Genomic DNA, 16,565 nt, shown 5'->3' on the forward strand with positions numbered 1-16,565 from the left:
GTGAAATCCCCAGGCAACTTCCATGAAAATATTCAAAGTCGAAAGCATGCACACTAATAAAATCAGGTAGAGGACGCCCACAGCCAACTGCAGTCGGGTCCCCTTGCCATGGGCTAAGTGTGAGCTCGGCCAGCCCTCCATGGTGCCCCAGCATGGTCAGGCTCCCTCCTGAGAAAGGCGTGCCTGGAAAGCAGGTGCTGTCACAAACCCAGATTTGTGGGTGGGGAAAGGGTGGGAAAGGATGTTCTCGGTGTAACCCCCTACACCGAACTGGGTGATCCCCACTCAGAGTGCCTAAGAAAACCCTGTGCCCTCCCTGCGCTCCCGAAGCCTCTGCTGACTTTCCATCCAGTGGGGCTCACACTTGCTCTTCCAATGCCGGCACCCAGTGTCCTGTTTAAGGGGACTCAGGGCACAGTCTTAAAATTTCAGTCTCTTCCGAAAGTTGCTGCAATAAGGTTAATATCAAAACTTCGTGAGGTTAAAATTGTGTGTATTATTATGTGCAAAACCTGTTGTATATGCCCCGGGGTTATAATTTTAAGTATTCTCATAAATTACCATATTACAGCACATTCTTTGGGAACAGCCCTGTGACAGGGCATGGTCCGCTTCCACACAGAGCTGTGCAGGGGAAACAGAAGTCTTCCCTGGACTCATGACTGACATCAGTACCTTCTGTGTTAGACAGCTGCACTGAACTACAGTCTATTTTCTATTTTATCCTGGCAGGGTGACTGATACACGAAAAATCTCCTCAGCTCTTCTGTGGTCCCAGGCCAACCTTCCCAGAGGATTCCAGACAGCAGAGCAACTCGGGTGTGTGCAGGAGCCTGGGCAGAAGCTGAGAGCCAGGACACAGGGGCGTGGGCTGAACCGTGGCTGAAAGATGCCATCGTGTGGGTGGACATGGACACAGGGTCTCAGGGAGATGGCACCGCAGTCAGGCCTCCTGAGGAGTAAGGAGCCCGGTCTGCCCTTTCCTGAATTCACATGTTCATGCAGGCTGAGGCAGGAGGCTGCAGAGTTGCTATGTGCCATGGAGAGTCACACAGAGTGTTTACTGTAAGGCCAGGACTGGAGTCCTCTGCACAGCTCCCTGCCTGAGGCGCCGACCCAGGTAAAACAGTGTGCGTTAAATGCTCCAGCCGGAGCTCTGCACAGTGGAACATTTCGGACACTCTTTGGAGGACATGAAGTCCTCTTGTTCTGTCACACTACCCAGGACCTGCCACTGGAGTTTGCTCCAACACCGGGATTCTCCAAAGGAAAACTAACTAGGGGAGAAAGGATGGAAGGAAACACTGTGGGTTGCTTGAAGGAAAATCATGGTCCTAGTATGATTTACAAAGGAGAAGAAATTTCCCTCTACCTCCCGGGAAGGTCTGTGCTTTATACCAAGGGGGGACACTGGCCAAAGTTAAAAAAGCAGCAAAGAACATTCCAGAGGCATGTATCCCATGCTTGGTTTGGGTACAGGAGAGTCCCCAGCCTCCCTTCCTAAAATTCAATGGGGACTCTGTGTATTGGAGTATGTCCTGTTGATCAGCCCTGCCCTGTCAAGTTGACTTCAGAGTTGAGGTTTGCACCACAGTTTTGTTAAAAGAACTGGATCCCTTCCCTTTTGTGGCATACCAGGGAACTGAGGCCACAAAAGCCTTCTTTCACAGACAGGAAGAGTTTTCACCTGAAAAAATAAACTGGCAAAGACAACATTTACATACTGCTGATGACACAGTGCCCTTGGGGGAAACAGGACTGGCCTCCCAGCTAATGGTGCATTTTAAAAGGCGGAAATGCAGGTTGTGTTGGAATACATAACAGGAGGGTCCCTACCCTGGTTTGTGAGTTTCCCAGGACCTGCTGGATCCTTTGTCTGCACCAACCTTGAGCCCAGAGAAGAGCGAGGCCATCGCTAGCTGCAGATCTCTAAACACAGAGTTGAAGTCACTCCTGCCATTTTGCTTCCAAGGCTGAGCCACAATTTTTGTTTTAATGGTAAACTTGGGAAAAAGTAAAACAGAAGGAAGAGACTCGGTATGAGCTCTCAGTCAGAAAGACCTCAAGTCGGTTGGCTCATCAAGAAAGCAAAGCATACACTCAGTCATTCTGCAAGAGATTAAATCTCTGGACCCACTCCTGCCTTGCACAATGTTTTGCAGACCACATCTGCAATATAGGCAATTAGCTATTCACATCAACCAGTCTTAACAGGGGCTGGTTGGGCTTGAGTTGGATTTAGGGTGAGATCAGGGCAGGGTAGTTTCAGAGAAAGGGGCTCATCATAAACAGGGACATGTCTGCTTTCCAGTTTCTCTGCCCCCCCTCTGAATTCTAACCCTTTGGGGTGTCCCAGACTGATAAAAGACCACGGCTATGCAGCAGTGGGGCTGTGAACCCTGCTGAGCCAACCAGAATTATCTAAAGAAAAGTTCTGCAAGATGTCACACCCACCAAAGAGCGGGTTACACGTTAAGGTCACCCCTGGAGAGAGACCTCATCTTGGAGCTCTGCTGAGTTTCCCACAGTCATCGCACAGGGGAGAGTGGCGGGAGCATTAGGGTGGGGCCACAAATAATACCTGGATCTGTGTGTTGCTGTGCTGTGAACGTGCTGATGGTGACCACCAGGCCTCCTAAATACAAAACATCCTGTGTCCTTTCGAAAAACTTCTGTGAGACTCCAGAGTCCTGGCTTCCAGAGCGTGGATTGTTGAGGGAGTTTTCTAGAGGGGAGAGGTGAGCACCTGCCCCCAGCTCTGCTGGCCCAGCGCTGACCCTGGGACTGCCTTTCTCCTCCTTGGCTTTTACTGTCAGGGTGCGTCCCTCTGCAGGGCAGCCCCTGACCCTCCAAAGCTCCGCAGGCTTTCAAAACTGACTTCAAAAGCACAGCTTAAAATCCACAGTGCATCTTTCCAAAGGGGCAACAAAGGCTGGGTTCTACCGCCTTGATCAGTGGAGCTCACCTGTAGGAAATGTTGCTCCTTTTTATTAAACTGATGAGTTGTTTCTTTTGAAACAACTGGAGACATTCTTGACAGGCTTAGAGTCATTAACACCTCCCAGGAATGCCGAGTGCTCTCCTGCCCTGTCTCTGCAAGTCTAGACACCCCAGGGCCCCATCCCTGAGCAGATTTCCCCATGATGCTCACACGGCCAACTATTGAAGGGAGCACAGGGTGGGTGTTGGCAGGACGGTCTCTGACAGGGATGTGCACAGTAAAATGCTTTGGGTGTTCTCGGGTACAGAGCTTGCCTTAAGTTAGCAGGTGACCGGATTACCCCAACAGGCCGGCAAAACAAACTGTCCCTCAGCGCTGCTCCTCACACACAACCTGGGAGCATCTTTCCAGGGCCTGGCAGAGGGCTCAGGCCAAGGGACCCTTTGGGGAATTAGGCCCTGGGAAAAAGCATGGAGCCCCTGTGCTTCCTGTCTGAAGAGACGAAGAAAGCTCGTTTCATCTGTTGCTTCCCCTCCCCTTTTCCCTTTAAATCCAACTAGGTTAAGTTTTAACTTCCTAAAGGCCATAAAACAAAGGCCTGAGGTACTAGCTCCTGACATCCTGGGTCTTTTCTATCTGGTAGCCCCGTCACAAATTGTGTTAATTGCATCAGATTGTATTAGATTGTACATTCTTCACAGAAATAGCTTTGTTTATATCATAGTAATACCTGTAACTGTAAATATGTGTCTTTCTTTTCCCCTGGGTAAAAAATTGATATGTTAATCAATGCTCTCTTCTGTAAAGAATTGTAAAATCTTACCCAATTGATATGTTAACCATTGTTGCCCTCTACAAATAAAAAGGTTGTGGTGCTAAAGTAAGGTAATTATGTCAGGAAACTCAGAGATAAAGTCTGCTGACTATGCTAATCAAGATTGGGAAGTATGTCAGAACCAAGCCACACAGGAGCTAGGTGACCTAAAAATAAGCTGTGCAAAACAAGACAGTTAATCAACTCTGACCCACTGGTCGCCCCTCATGATCTGACCAATCACAAATGGACAAATCACCAACTGTTCTGCTCTAACTGCTATGATTGGCTTCTGTAACAATGCTTGCTTGCTTTGCGGTTTTCATCCTTAAAAACACCAGCCTTGCCCCAACTCAGGGTTCTCCGTTTCCACCTGTTTGGAGGACCCCGTGTGCGGAGGAACAAAGAACACCTCTCTCCATGAGTGCGCTGACATCCTCAAACTACAACAGAACCTACAGGCTGATCTTACTGACCAGCTTTTGGAAAATGCCGACAACTGTTCGATAAAAGCAGCTTCATCCAAAACGGCAAACGAGTGGCCGGGGCAACAGTGACCGCTAAAAAAAAGGTACTCTGGGTTAAGCGGGTAGAGTCTGGCACTTCTGCCCAAAAGGCGGAGCTTGTTGCTTTGACTGAGAGGCTAAAACTAGCCACAAAAAAGAGGATAAACATTTTTTTTACTAAAGACATCCCTTTGCTACTGTACATATACGAAAAAGCCATCTAAAAATGCTCCACAGATTCTAGATTTGCTGGCAGCTGTCTGGCTGCCTCAATGGGTTGCTATTCCTTACAAGGCTCACCCAACCAGAGATAAAAAATAACAACCACATCAGAGGGGTCAACCAAAAAAGTAACTGCTCTGATACTAGTCCTCTGACCTTGTCAAAACCAGTCTACACAAAAAAAGACCTACAGCTAACATCTCAACTTGGAGTAAAGTCTCCCACCCCAAGGGGCTAATACCAGTTACCTGATATACAAGTACGGTTACTGGAGACACTAGGACAGGAGCTGTTATACCGGGCTCGCCAGACTACTCGTTTAAAAAAAAACTAAACTTATAGATTTGTCCAGAACTCAGTATTTTATTCCAAAACTCTACAAACTGACCACCTCTTCGAGCTCTAGATGCCCACAGTGCTTCTTAGTCAACTCAGCCAAGAGCTCTGCGCTAAAGACCACCCGACATCAAAAAATTGTTCCAGGAGAACATTAAAAAGTAGATTTCATGGACATGGTAAAACTTAATTTACAGGGACACCGCTATCTCTTGGTATTAATAAACACTTTTACTGGCTGGGTAGAGGCTTTCCCTACTAAATCTGAGTCAGCCTTAGTGGTAGTTAAAAGGCTATTACATAAGATCTTACCTTAATTTGGCCTCCCACTATCAATGGGGTCCGATAATGGCCTGACTTTCATAGCCCGAGTCACCCAAAAGTTAGCCCAGACATTAAAGATTAATTAAAACTCCACTGTGCCTATCAGCCACAAAGCTCAGGGCAAATAAAACATATAAACCAAAGTCTCAAGGACATTTTAGCTAAGCTGTCTTCAAAAACTGACGATAATTAGATGAGCCTTCTTCCCTTTACACTGTTAAGAGCTAGATATACCCCATATGTTTCCAAAATTTCCCCCTTTAAAGCCATGTTTGGGAGGCCCCCGCCATTGGTTCCAAGATTGTCAAAAGACAAATTAGCTAAAACTACTAATTAAGATCTTAAGTCCCTACAGACACTCCAACCTGTGTTGGCCTAAATCCACCAGCTGTTTAGACAAAAACACTTGGACCTGCCTTCAAAGACCAAGGCCTCAACGACTCCAGTCTTGGTTCGATGTCATCACCATGACTCCCTCGAACCCCACTGGGAAAGACCTTTCACCGTGGTGCTCAGTACCCCCACTGCCATCAAGGTAGCAGGAAAAACTGCGCGGATTCACTACACTCATGTAAAGCCACTGGAAACAGCAGACAACGAGGGACATACTCAGTGGACTACACAACAGACTGGTAACCCTTAAAGTTAAAAATTGACTAAAGCATAGTTAGATTATGCTGGTCATAAACTGTTTTAGCTTACTTGTTTTAATTTTAATAACATTAATGCCGACCTTACATGGCGGCTTTGGTCCCCCTGTAAACAAAAAAAAAACAATTGTTAAAGATCTTTGTATGGGAGCCCCCTTTAAAAAATGTAAAACGGAATTCTCCCCTATCTCCTTCCCTTAATAAGACCATTAGTGACCTTAATCCTAATCCTAGCCATTGTCCCTTGCCTCATTAACTGAATTACCCAATTCATAAGGAGACAAGTCTCTCAGGTCAAATTAATGGTCATACGTCACCAATATAAACCCCTAGCTACAACAAACCTCTAAGATTAGAGGTCATCCCCCCCAAAAAAAAGGGGGGGAATGAAGAGACGAAGAAAGCTCGTTCCATCTGCTGCTTCCCCTCCCCTTCTCCCTTCAAATCCAACTAGGTTAAGTTTTAACTTCCTAAAGGCCATAAAACAAAGGCCTGAGGTACTAGCTCCTGACATCCTGGGTCTTCCCTATCTGGTAGCCCCGTCACAAATTGTGTTAATTGCATCAGATTGTATTAGATTGTACATTCTTCACAGAAATAGCTTCGTTTATATCATAGTAATACCTGTAACTGTAAATATGTGTCTTCCTTTTCCCCTGGGTAAAAGATTGATATGTTAATCAATGCTCTCTTCTGTAAAGAATTGTAAAATCTTACCCAATTGATATGTTAACCATTGTTGCCCTCTACAAATAAAAAGGTTGTGGTGCTAAAGTAAGGTAATTATGTCAGGAAACTCAGAGATAAAGTCTGCTGACTATGCTAATCAAGATTGGGAAGTATGTCAGAACCAAGCCACACAGGAGCTAGGTGACCTAAAAATAAGCTGTGCAAAACAAGACAGTTAATCAACTCTGACCCACTGGTCGCCCCTCATGATCTGACCAATCACAAATGGACAAATCACCAACTGTTCTGCTCTAACTGCTATGATTGGCTTCTGTAACAATGCTTGCTTGCTTTGCGGTTTTCATCCTTAAAAACACCAGCCTTGCCCCAACTCAGGGTTCTCCGTTTCCACCTGTTTGGAGGACCCCGTGTACACGGAATAATAAAAACCCCATTGTTTTTACATGAGAGCGAGGCCCTTGGAGTCTTCCTCGCGACACCGGTCTAACATGTCAAGATACTCTCCAAGCCTTAACTCCCTTGGTTGTGAAGACCCTGGTGAAAACAGACATTTTATTTTAATCCACTCCTGGCCAATAAGGAGGGTTGTTCTTCCTGCTTCCACCCTCCTTTCATTCTTCATTCCTTTCTTTCTGCCCCCCCCCCTTTTTAAAAGTACCCAGCCCCCAATACCCTCCAAAGAACAATGACCCAGCATTGTGAGTCATCGTCACCACTGTTCTTCTCTAGAACATGAATTTAGTTAACAGATGCATTTGTGAATTTTGCTGCCAAATACTGGATTCCACAGGTAGGTTTCTGGCAGTGTCTCTTGGCACGAGCACATTAACCTAGCCTTTAATCCTTTTTAACAGGGAAGTGACTGCAGCTCCCTCACTGTGCTTGGACAGCGAGCATCTGAGCGCCACACGGCCATGTTCCCCTGCCCTCCTCCTCTGTCCTCCTCACCATTGTTTCTTTTTCTGTCTTTCCTATTGGTTCTTCCCCATTCGGTTTTTATGGTAGGTAAATGTATTTGCTGATGGTATCAGAAATGAAAACGGTATCATGTCCAGACATTTGGGGGGGAATTTCCTGATCGGGGTTTCTGGGTCTCTGTGTGATATGAGAATAAGGAGTGTCCCTTAGCATCACTGACTCTGTCTTTTAACATTATTCACAAGACTACAGCTACCAGCCGTGCGGGGCACAGGGTTTAAAAGCAATGATCTATCGGTCTGACGCCCCCAGATGATCCCAGCTCACCTTTGGCAGAGATAGTCAAGTAAGGGCACCGATGATATAAGAGCAGACAACTTTGGATCATCAGCTTTTGGGTAGGGATTGACATTTGAAGGTCGCCAGACCACATTACTGCTGCCCCTTGACTGAGGGCCATCAGAAACACTGCCAAGGCTCACCTGGCTTCACTGGAGATGCTTGGAACATGGAGTGTCTGGCACCCTGTCCAGCCACTGACCAGGACTCTCCTCAGCTTATAGTGCAGCTGGCCCTCGGTGAGGCAGCTCCTCACACTGCTCTGGACTTAATATGCTGGAGTACTGGACTCAAGGTGACCTCTTGACTATTGTGTCCTTAGAAAGTGCTTGATCCTCCCTGCAGCTAGCAGAGGGACCTGGTGTGTGCCTCTCCACTTGGACAACACCTTGATCCCTTCCGGGTTGCTGGCAGCCCTGTTTGCCTTTTGTACTTGTGTGGGGTGAGGGTTCACAGTCTCAGACACAGATGAGTGCTGGGTGCACAGAGTGCTGGGGGGCTAGGGATTAAGTGAGGGAAAGCACAGCCCTGGAACAGACCAGCAACCAACACCTGCAGTGTGCTGTGAGCTGATGTGCATGGCATCTGCACACAGCCAATCTAGGGGCCATGCCTGCCTGGGAGTGGGGATGCTGTTTGACCCCAAGGAGCACTGTTTGCCTGGGATTCTAGTCTCTGGAGACAGAGATCCACTAGGAGAGGGGTGACCCGGCCCTCACCATCCCAAAGTGTTATTGTTTGTGTTCGGATGGCCTCCCCAAGCTTTATGCAATCATGGACATGGGTGAGTCCAGCATTCATGATTGGCTCATTGTCTAGTGCTGGATTGGTGATGCGAGTGCTGCACCCATGCAGAGGAGGATCCAGCACACAGTGTAATGACAGGAAGTGCTGTGCCCGCCTTTGCTTTTTCACTTTTGCTGTTTGTGGCTGCCAGGAACAGCTTCCCTGTGCCACGCCACCCTGCCTTGGAGCCAGCTGATTATGGACTATAACAAATGAACCTTCCCTTGCTTCACTTTGGGCATCAGGTATTTTCTCTCAACAGCTAGAGAAAAGTAACTAAGATACAAGGTGACACAGAAAATGGGCCTCATAGCACAAAGCTGTCTGGAGAGAGACATGGCTCCCCGAATCTGGGTGATCCCTCTTTGGAGCAGCCGGCTTCCTTGGAGACAGGGATCTGAAACTGCCCAGGGCCCACACAGCTCCGGGAGCCTCCTAATGGCCACTCTACAGAGGCACAGTGAGGTGATTAGGAGGTAAGCAGTTCCTAACATGGCAAGCATATGCAACATTTTGGTAATTAATCCAGGTGTCTCGGTGACTTCAGCTAATTCATTTGATTGTCAGATCTGGTTCCAATTTAGGGGGAAAAATCATTTCAGCAAGTTGTAATCCCAGGGCAGCATCTTTTAAGACTCAGCTTTATTCCATCAGCACTCCTCACACATGCATGATCAAGCCCCAAGTAGATTATTAGGTTAAAATAAAAACTTAAAACCTTGCAGCAGTTCAAGAGGCTTTCCAGGGGCTTTCTGTTCTTTTCCTTCCCCGCTCCATTTCCGCTTCAGTCTCAGGAGCGCTGTCCTGGGGCCTGTGCTCCCTCAGCCTCTGCTGTGTGTAGCTACCTCAGCTCAGGATACCATCACAGCTTGCAGAACCAGCCAGCCCTCTGGCTGCCCTGCTTGGGTCAGGGCATGCAGTCTGGGACCCCATTCTCTGTGGCTGGCTATGCTTTGCAAATGAGCGTGCTGGCTTCAGAGAGGGGGTAGAGAGGTTTCAGGAAGGAGGGTGAAAAGATCCCGGTGTGCTTCTGAGCAGCTGCTGCAGAGCTCTCCTGTAAGTTTTGTCCCTGAAACAGCCTCAGATTTCCAGCCCTCTCTGGCTCCAAGGGCAGGGACCACGCTTTGTCCTGCGGACTCACTGCCCTCTGTGTCTGTGCTTATGATTGGTTTTCTCCTTCTCTTCTTGTCAGTTTCTGCTTCTGGAATCCAAATCCAACAGTGAAGAAAGTTGGGCAGATTTGCTATTCTTTCAGGGGAGCTGGTACTCACTAAAGGTTTAACAAATGCAGGAACAGCGCTGTAACAGAATTACAGCTGTAACCCAAAGTAGTAGAGTCTCCAGGAGCATCTTAGCATGAGAAGCACGGAAAGCTATTTTAACCATGAAGCTGAGTGTGTTTAAAAGAAGAGAGTGAAGGGTGGGTGGGGGAGGAGAAGAGGGAGAAATAAAGAAGAGGAAGGGAAGGGACAGAGGTGGAATGAATTCTGTTCCTGGGCATGGCCCCCTACTTCTGCACACCTGTTTAAACTGGCAGTCACAGTTCATCTCCCAGATGGGCTCAGAGCTCCACTGGCTGCCCCTGCGTCTTGGTCAGCTTGGCCCTTCGGAGTCACTGAAGGACCACTGCCCACACTGCGCAGTGGCCAGCATTCATGGGCCCTGGGTTTTGTTTATTAGAGATTTAACATATCACCTCATCTAAAAACTGTGTCCCATCACAGCTACGCCAGCCCTTTCTCCCAGGAAAGGCAAATGTCATACACAGCAGCTCCATGAACCTCGGCCTTGTGGGAGCCGCCTGAGGCCCTGCAGGGATTAGTGTCAGGAGTGGTCTCCAGAAGGTGATATGGAACCCAGGCAGTGACAGGTGGCATGGTTTCCTGGGATGGGCAGGGCCTCCAGGGGCCCGTCTCCTTGCCTCCATGGCAGGGTTGGGTCCGTTTTGGTAGATTCAGTTCTAATCGGCTGGATAGCATCTCTTTCTTAGCCACAGTCCAGGAAGTTTGGCTGAGAAGCAAGGAGACCTGAGAAGCTTCTTCTTCCAACCCAGCCTTAGGGCTTCTTTGCTAGAAACCTTAGAATGAAAGTGTGACTTCTAAGAGATGTTCTCTTGAGGTCACTCACTGGTGGATATTCTGGGAGTGTTTGTGTTCCCACAAATTCCTATGGATTTCTGGAGGTTATTAGGCCACAAGGGTGGAGCCCTAAGCAATGGAGTTAGTGCTCTGGCAAGCGGCTCCTGAGAGCTTCTGTGGCCCTGCCCTGTGTGAGGCTACAGGGAGACGGTGCTGAACCACAGCAGAACATGCCTGTGCCCTGATCTGTGAGAACTCAGAACTGTGAGGAATAAATCCCTTTAGCATCTGGGTTCATACTGTGCCAGTGTGGGATTCTGCTGTACTAGTGGGAGGGGATGAGCACATTGTCCCTGCTCTGCATGGGACACTGCATGCCCTGGGTGGGTTAAGGGTCCCATGCTGCTTGCACCTCTGCACTCATATCCTCTTGGTATGTTTTTGATGAGTCAGAGACTGGCACTTGCTCTCTGGTACCCAGAGCTTCTCCAACAAGGGTCAGTGATGAAACAGGCACAGCATGCCCACCTCCAGTCAGAAGTGACCCCCATGACTGTCCTGAACTGAGCCTCCCATATCCCCACAGCCTTCATAGAGGAACCCCTTCATCCTCAGCAGCTGGCACATGCAGCAGCCCAGCAGCTTCTTCAGGGGACACTTGCTTTCCCTATGGAGCCTTTTACAGGTTGTGCACCTCTGCTAGGACGTTTTTCTCTTGCTCTAACCCTGTGGGTTTCTACGCAGGTTCAGTTTGCAAGGCCCAGCACTCACCAAGCACACTTTTGTCGGACACCGACAGTGTCTAGTACTTTCCTGGAGGACCTGGGAACAATGAAGACGGTACAACTCCAGGATCTCTGTGCTTAATTCAAAGACAGCGTAGAGAGCAAAGACAGTGATTCAAGGGGACTCAGCTAGACTCCCCAGAGGAAAAGGACAGGAGGGCCCTGGAGTGGGGTCAGCCTCTCCTTTAGGCTGAAATGCCCAACATGGCAGGGATCCTGGTGTGGGTGGTCCCCATCACTCACCCCCAGGTGCCAGAACACCGCAGAGTTCTGTGCAAAGGGACAGGGTATCCAAGAAGTGGATGTCCCAGCAGAGACCTGCCTGGAGGCAGGAGCAGGAGCAAAGGCCGGGGTGGGAGTGTGTGGTCACAAAGCAGGTTATGGAGCTTCAGCTTCTCACACAGCCAACACAACTGAGCCTCTGGCCAGCAGAAGGAGTGGACAGCACAAAGCCTGGTCGTGGGTCTTGTGGGTGAATTCCAGGACCACAGGGAAGCCCGTGAGCCGAGGGCTTGCCTGTCTTGAAAGAATGATGCAATGAAAATGCTCTGAACCCAGTTTTTTTAAGAAAAATCATGGCTTGCTGGGAAATGGGGAAGAATGGATCTCAGGATTTATTAATCAGATAACCACACTGTGAGATCTTTCGCAAGTCATCCACGTGCAGAAGTGGCAGGTACAGAGAGTGGGACACACATCCTTCTCTTATGGCTCCTGTGTGTAGCTCACCTGCCAGTCACAGTCCTTTCTGAAGACACCAGTGGAAGGAACTGGATGGTTCTGGACCCACCCTATCTTCCTTCCTATGCTATTAATGACCTACCTAGGAGGAGAGGCACTGGCTAGACCTCTACACAGTTACCAGCAGGGGCTAGCATGGAGGTCCACAGCCTGAAGAGGATGTGGGGAGACTGCGGGATCCACCTGTGGTTGCCCGTGAGCCCTGTAGCCACCAGCTGGATTGAGTGTGGCTGCAGAAGCTGCCCTGGACAGTGGACCCCAGGATCCAGGTGAGCACAGAAGTGACATAGGAGAGACTGGCTGACACAGAGGCTAAGGGAATCTGGAGGAGTCATCAAGGCGTGGAGCTCCAGCCAACAGCAGGCACCCATCGTGGGGCACAATGTCACCCTCCTGGAGAAAGAGTCCAGGAAACGCCACAGGACGCTTCTCTGGCTGCGGAGGCTCATTCCTTGATCATCCCTTAACCTCTGTGGTCATGCTCTCCCTGGCTTCATGTCCACCCAACCACCAGGTGTTGGGCAGGGCCTTCTCCATGGGGGGAATACATCTGATTCTGAACTGTATTACACTCCCCCATCTTCAATCCCTCTTTTTCTAGATAGTGTTAGAGATTTCTGGTTTTGTTGTGTCTAACTGTGCCCCAAAAGTCTCCTGCACTCTTAGGTGGGCCTTTTTCAGAAGTGACTAAACCTGCAGAATGTGTTCACTCAGGGGTGGGTTCATGGTACAGTGCCAGGCCCAAGAGCACTGGGATTGAGGGTGTGAGTCACCTGGATTGGCTACAAGGGACACAAAGCACTATGGTTGGCCCTTGTGGCTTTGCTACCTTCTGCCTCCTATGAACTGCTTCTCCTTTGGGATGCCACCCCGCCTAGGAGCCAGATGATCATTGACTGAAAACTCCACAAACTGTGAGCTAAATGAACCTTTCCTCCTTTAACTTTGGGTGTAGGGTATTTTGTTTCAGCAATGAGCAAAGTAACAGAACTGAATTTGAGCCTCTGCACTGACCTACGTCTTCAGCCCCATTTTAGTTTTCATTTTGAGACAGAATCCTGCTAAGTCAGTAAGTTGCCCACCCCGTGGGCTCAGATTTTAATCTGCCTGCTTCAGCCTCAAGAGAGCCACGATTACAGTACCAACTGTACCGCCACAATTACAGTACCACCCTGCCCAGATGTCTCTCTACTCTAATTAGACTGGAGTATTTCACTGGTAATTTATAGGCACCTATTCAGTGTTAACTCGGTGTTACTTCAGTGTAATTTATTGGTGTGCAGCTTTATGCTCACAGATTAATGGTGTGCAGGAAATGTGCACTGGGTATCGGAAACTGCAGTGAATGTCCGCAGCTCACACCCTGTCTTGTCACTGAGCACCTGTGCATCCCCAGGACGCCTTTTCCTCTGGTGAGGTTTCTCACTGATGTCCCTGTGAGAAGCCAGTTTACCACCCGATTCTTTGCTTCCTTCCCTCTCAACATTCCTCAGTTTTGCTGCCTCAAACAAGAGCTAAGATGACAGGGAGGCTGGGTGTTGACTGCAGAAGCGCTTGAGAAAATCCAGGCCATTTTCCTTACATGAAGCAAAATGAAAACCAGCAGCTATCACCCTGTGGTGCGAACACCAAATGCCGCATGGTCCCGGGAGGGCTGGTCCTATGTGTGTACCGACTGCAGAGCCCCAGGGATGCGCACTAGGTAGAGGAGCTCAGGTTAGGGATTAGATGGTGAACTTAGAGCATTGCTTGCCTTCATACTCCGCTGTGCCCTGACATCTGACCAGCAATTGTCAGGATCAGTGCCTGGCTGAGGGTGATTAGGGGACATGGGTGTGAGGGGGCCTGGGACAGCACTGCCGTGAGTGCCATCGCTAAGTGCGTCAGTTTCCCCATATGTGAACTGGACGGGAAGTCCCTTGTGCAGATGGGAAGCATCAGTGAGTGTCCCTCCAAGCATGCGGAGAGCACCCATTACTCATGATTCCTTTATTTTAAAAACAAGATGTCATTTGTACTTTTTAATGGTTGGCATCTTTCAAATACATTTTATCAATTCTTTGAATGTCTGTAAAAGAGTTTCCAGGATAGTTTGGGGGTCACCCCACAGTAAGAGGAACAGCCGGTGTGCGAGTCTCCTTGGAGAGGACCCGATGGCACTCACGGCAGTGCTGTCCCAGGCCCCCTCACACCCATGTCCCCTAATCACCCTCAGCCAGGCACTGATCCTGACAATTGCTGGTCAGATGTCAGGGCACAGCGGGGTATGAGGGCAAGCAGTGCTCTAAGTTCACCTCACTTTTGCAAAGACCTGAACATTGATCACTTGGCCTGGTGGCAGGTACGGTTGGGAAGCGGAATAACACACAGGAGAGGCCCCAGAGGATGGCACTGCTGAGGTCACCTTTTAGAGATGGCCAGTGGATGTGACTCCTGACAAACTCCTCATCTTGAAACACAGACAGACTCCCATTACAATAGTGCAGAAATGATCTGTTCTCACAGGACTGCACTGAGCTCTGAGCTTGCTCTTTACTGAGGTCAGCTTTGTCCTGTGTGATTCGCTCACCATGACGGGTGAGTTGCGGGTCCCTCTTGGCCCCTAGCTCAGAGGAAGAAGCACCCTGCACTGTCTAGTGTCTCTGAGACCTGAGTGTCTTCCAGTGCAAACATTTTGGTAAGCAGCATAGCTACCCTGTCTTTGCCAGCAGGCCAGCCTGTGCTGCACGATTTCCCCAGCTGTGGGGTAAGGCGAGCTGTACTGAGCCTCAGCCATGCTGCTTGGTAGGGCAGGGTCATTAAAAGCATCTTGGACTTGACAATATTTTCCATCTGCCATGGGCTTATTGGGACAGAGCCCCATCCTAGATGAAGGTGCAGTGTTTTTGATTCATTAGAGTCCTCAAAGACTGATATTTTCTTTCTTTTTTGCAGTGCTATGGATAGTACCGACAGCTGCCCAAACGCTAGACAAACGTCTACTACTGCTATGCCCACAGTCCACAAATTCCAATGTTTTCTTGGACTTTCAGGCCCATCTTTTACTTTTGAGTGTAATATAAATCAAATCCATGACATGAAAAAGTTCAGGCTTAATGAGGTCCTTTCTTGCTAGAGGCTGAGGTGTAGACCATCACTCGGACACCTGGGCTCCTCCCTCTGGAGAGAGATGTGAGCTCGGGCAAATGTTTCTTTCTGTTGAACATCAGCAGGACTGCACCAGCACCTCCCCGCCTGCTGAGGAAGGATCGGGTCCGAGCAGGGGACAGCGATGGCTGTCATCAGTAGCCTTGTCTGCTGGCCTGCCCCTGGGCACAGGTGTGCTCACCCTTCCCGGGGTCGGGTGATGAATGCCCCTGGTATAGACCTAGAAGCTCCGTTTCCCTTTAATCATGCTAGGAGTGAATTTCATTTTAACTGGGGAATAAAAGTGATGCAAAAACTCCTTCTGCTCTCTTGGATACAAAGGCAGGATTGTCTTGCTAACACAAAGGGCAGGTTTTGCATCAAATGCAACAGCTGCAGTGGGGGATGCTCCCCACTCCCATGAGGACCCTGAAAGGTGAAGGAGGCCATGCTGAATGCTCTGCTCCCAGTGTCACCACCACAGGGAGCTCTCCCATCGCCAACCCAATCAGCACCAACCAAGGCAAGGCAGCGTCTCCTCAGACACTGGGCTCTGCTAAGGACCTTGTCCCTTGCCTGGTTCAGTGCCTGTCACTTGTGTTTTGGAGACTTCAGCAGCTAGCTGGGCAGAATGGGCCCTGGAAAAACTGGTATCTGCCCCAGTGTCACCAATCCCCTGTTTCTGTCCTCAGCTTCCTTGGTGGACGATGAGACACAGATGGTTCGGGAGTCACTTGACCTGCCCATGTGGTTGATAGTCCCAAGGTCAGCAGGCTGCAAGGCCTGTGGGCACCCCCAGGTGTCCCCCTAGGCTCAGATGCCAAATCACATGTGGAAGTCTGTGTGTCAAGTGGAGGGACCCACCACAGGACAAAGTGTTGGAGGAGGATGTTCTGGACCTGAAAATTTTTGTAATTAACTAAAAATCTGCCTACTGTGTCTAAATTTCCATGTTAGAATGAAGTCCAAGTTCATATCAACGTTAGCACGAAGTTAGAGACCTAATTATTTCAAATTTAGTGCAGTGATCAGATAAAGTTTTGTGACTCAACCAGGGCTAGAAAAAAGGTGCAGCACTGTCAGCCAATTAACCCAGAAATTCTTGTGGGAGCCTCTTAGGGAAAGAGGGAGAGGAGGAAAAAAGCGGAAAGAGCCCAACAGGCCGGACCAGAGAAGGAGATCGTCAATCAAGGGCGTGAAAATGAAGACAGCAAGAGCCAGGGAAGGAAAAGCAGGAGGCTGCAGCCATCAGGACAGAGGATTCTGCAAGTGAGGGGAAATGCCCGTGATTTTGAATGGACAGCGCATC

Source organism: Cavia porcellus, unplaced genomic scaffold (genome assembly GCF_034190915.1).
Source record: "Cavia porcellus strain 051 isolate PalLab524CR breed Dunkin Hartley unplaced genomic scaffold, mCavPor4.1 scaffold_11, whole genome shotgun sequence".
Taxonomy (NCBI): Eukaryota; Metazoa; Chordata; class Mammalia; order Rodentia; family Caviidae; genus Cavia; species Cavia porcellus.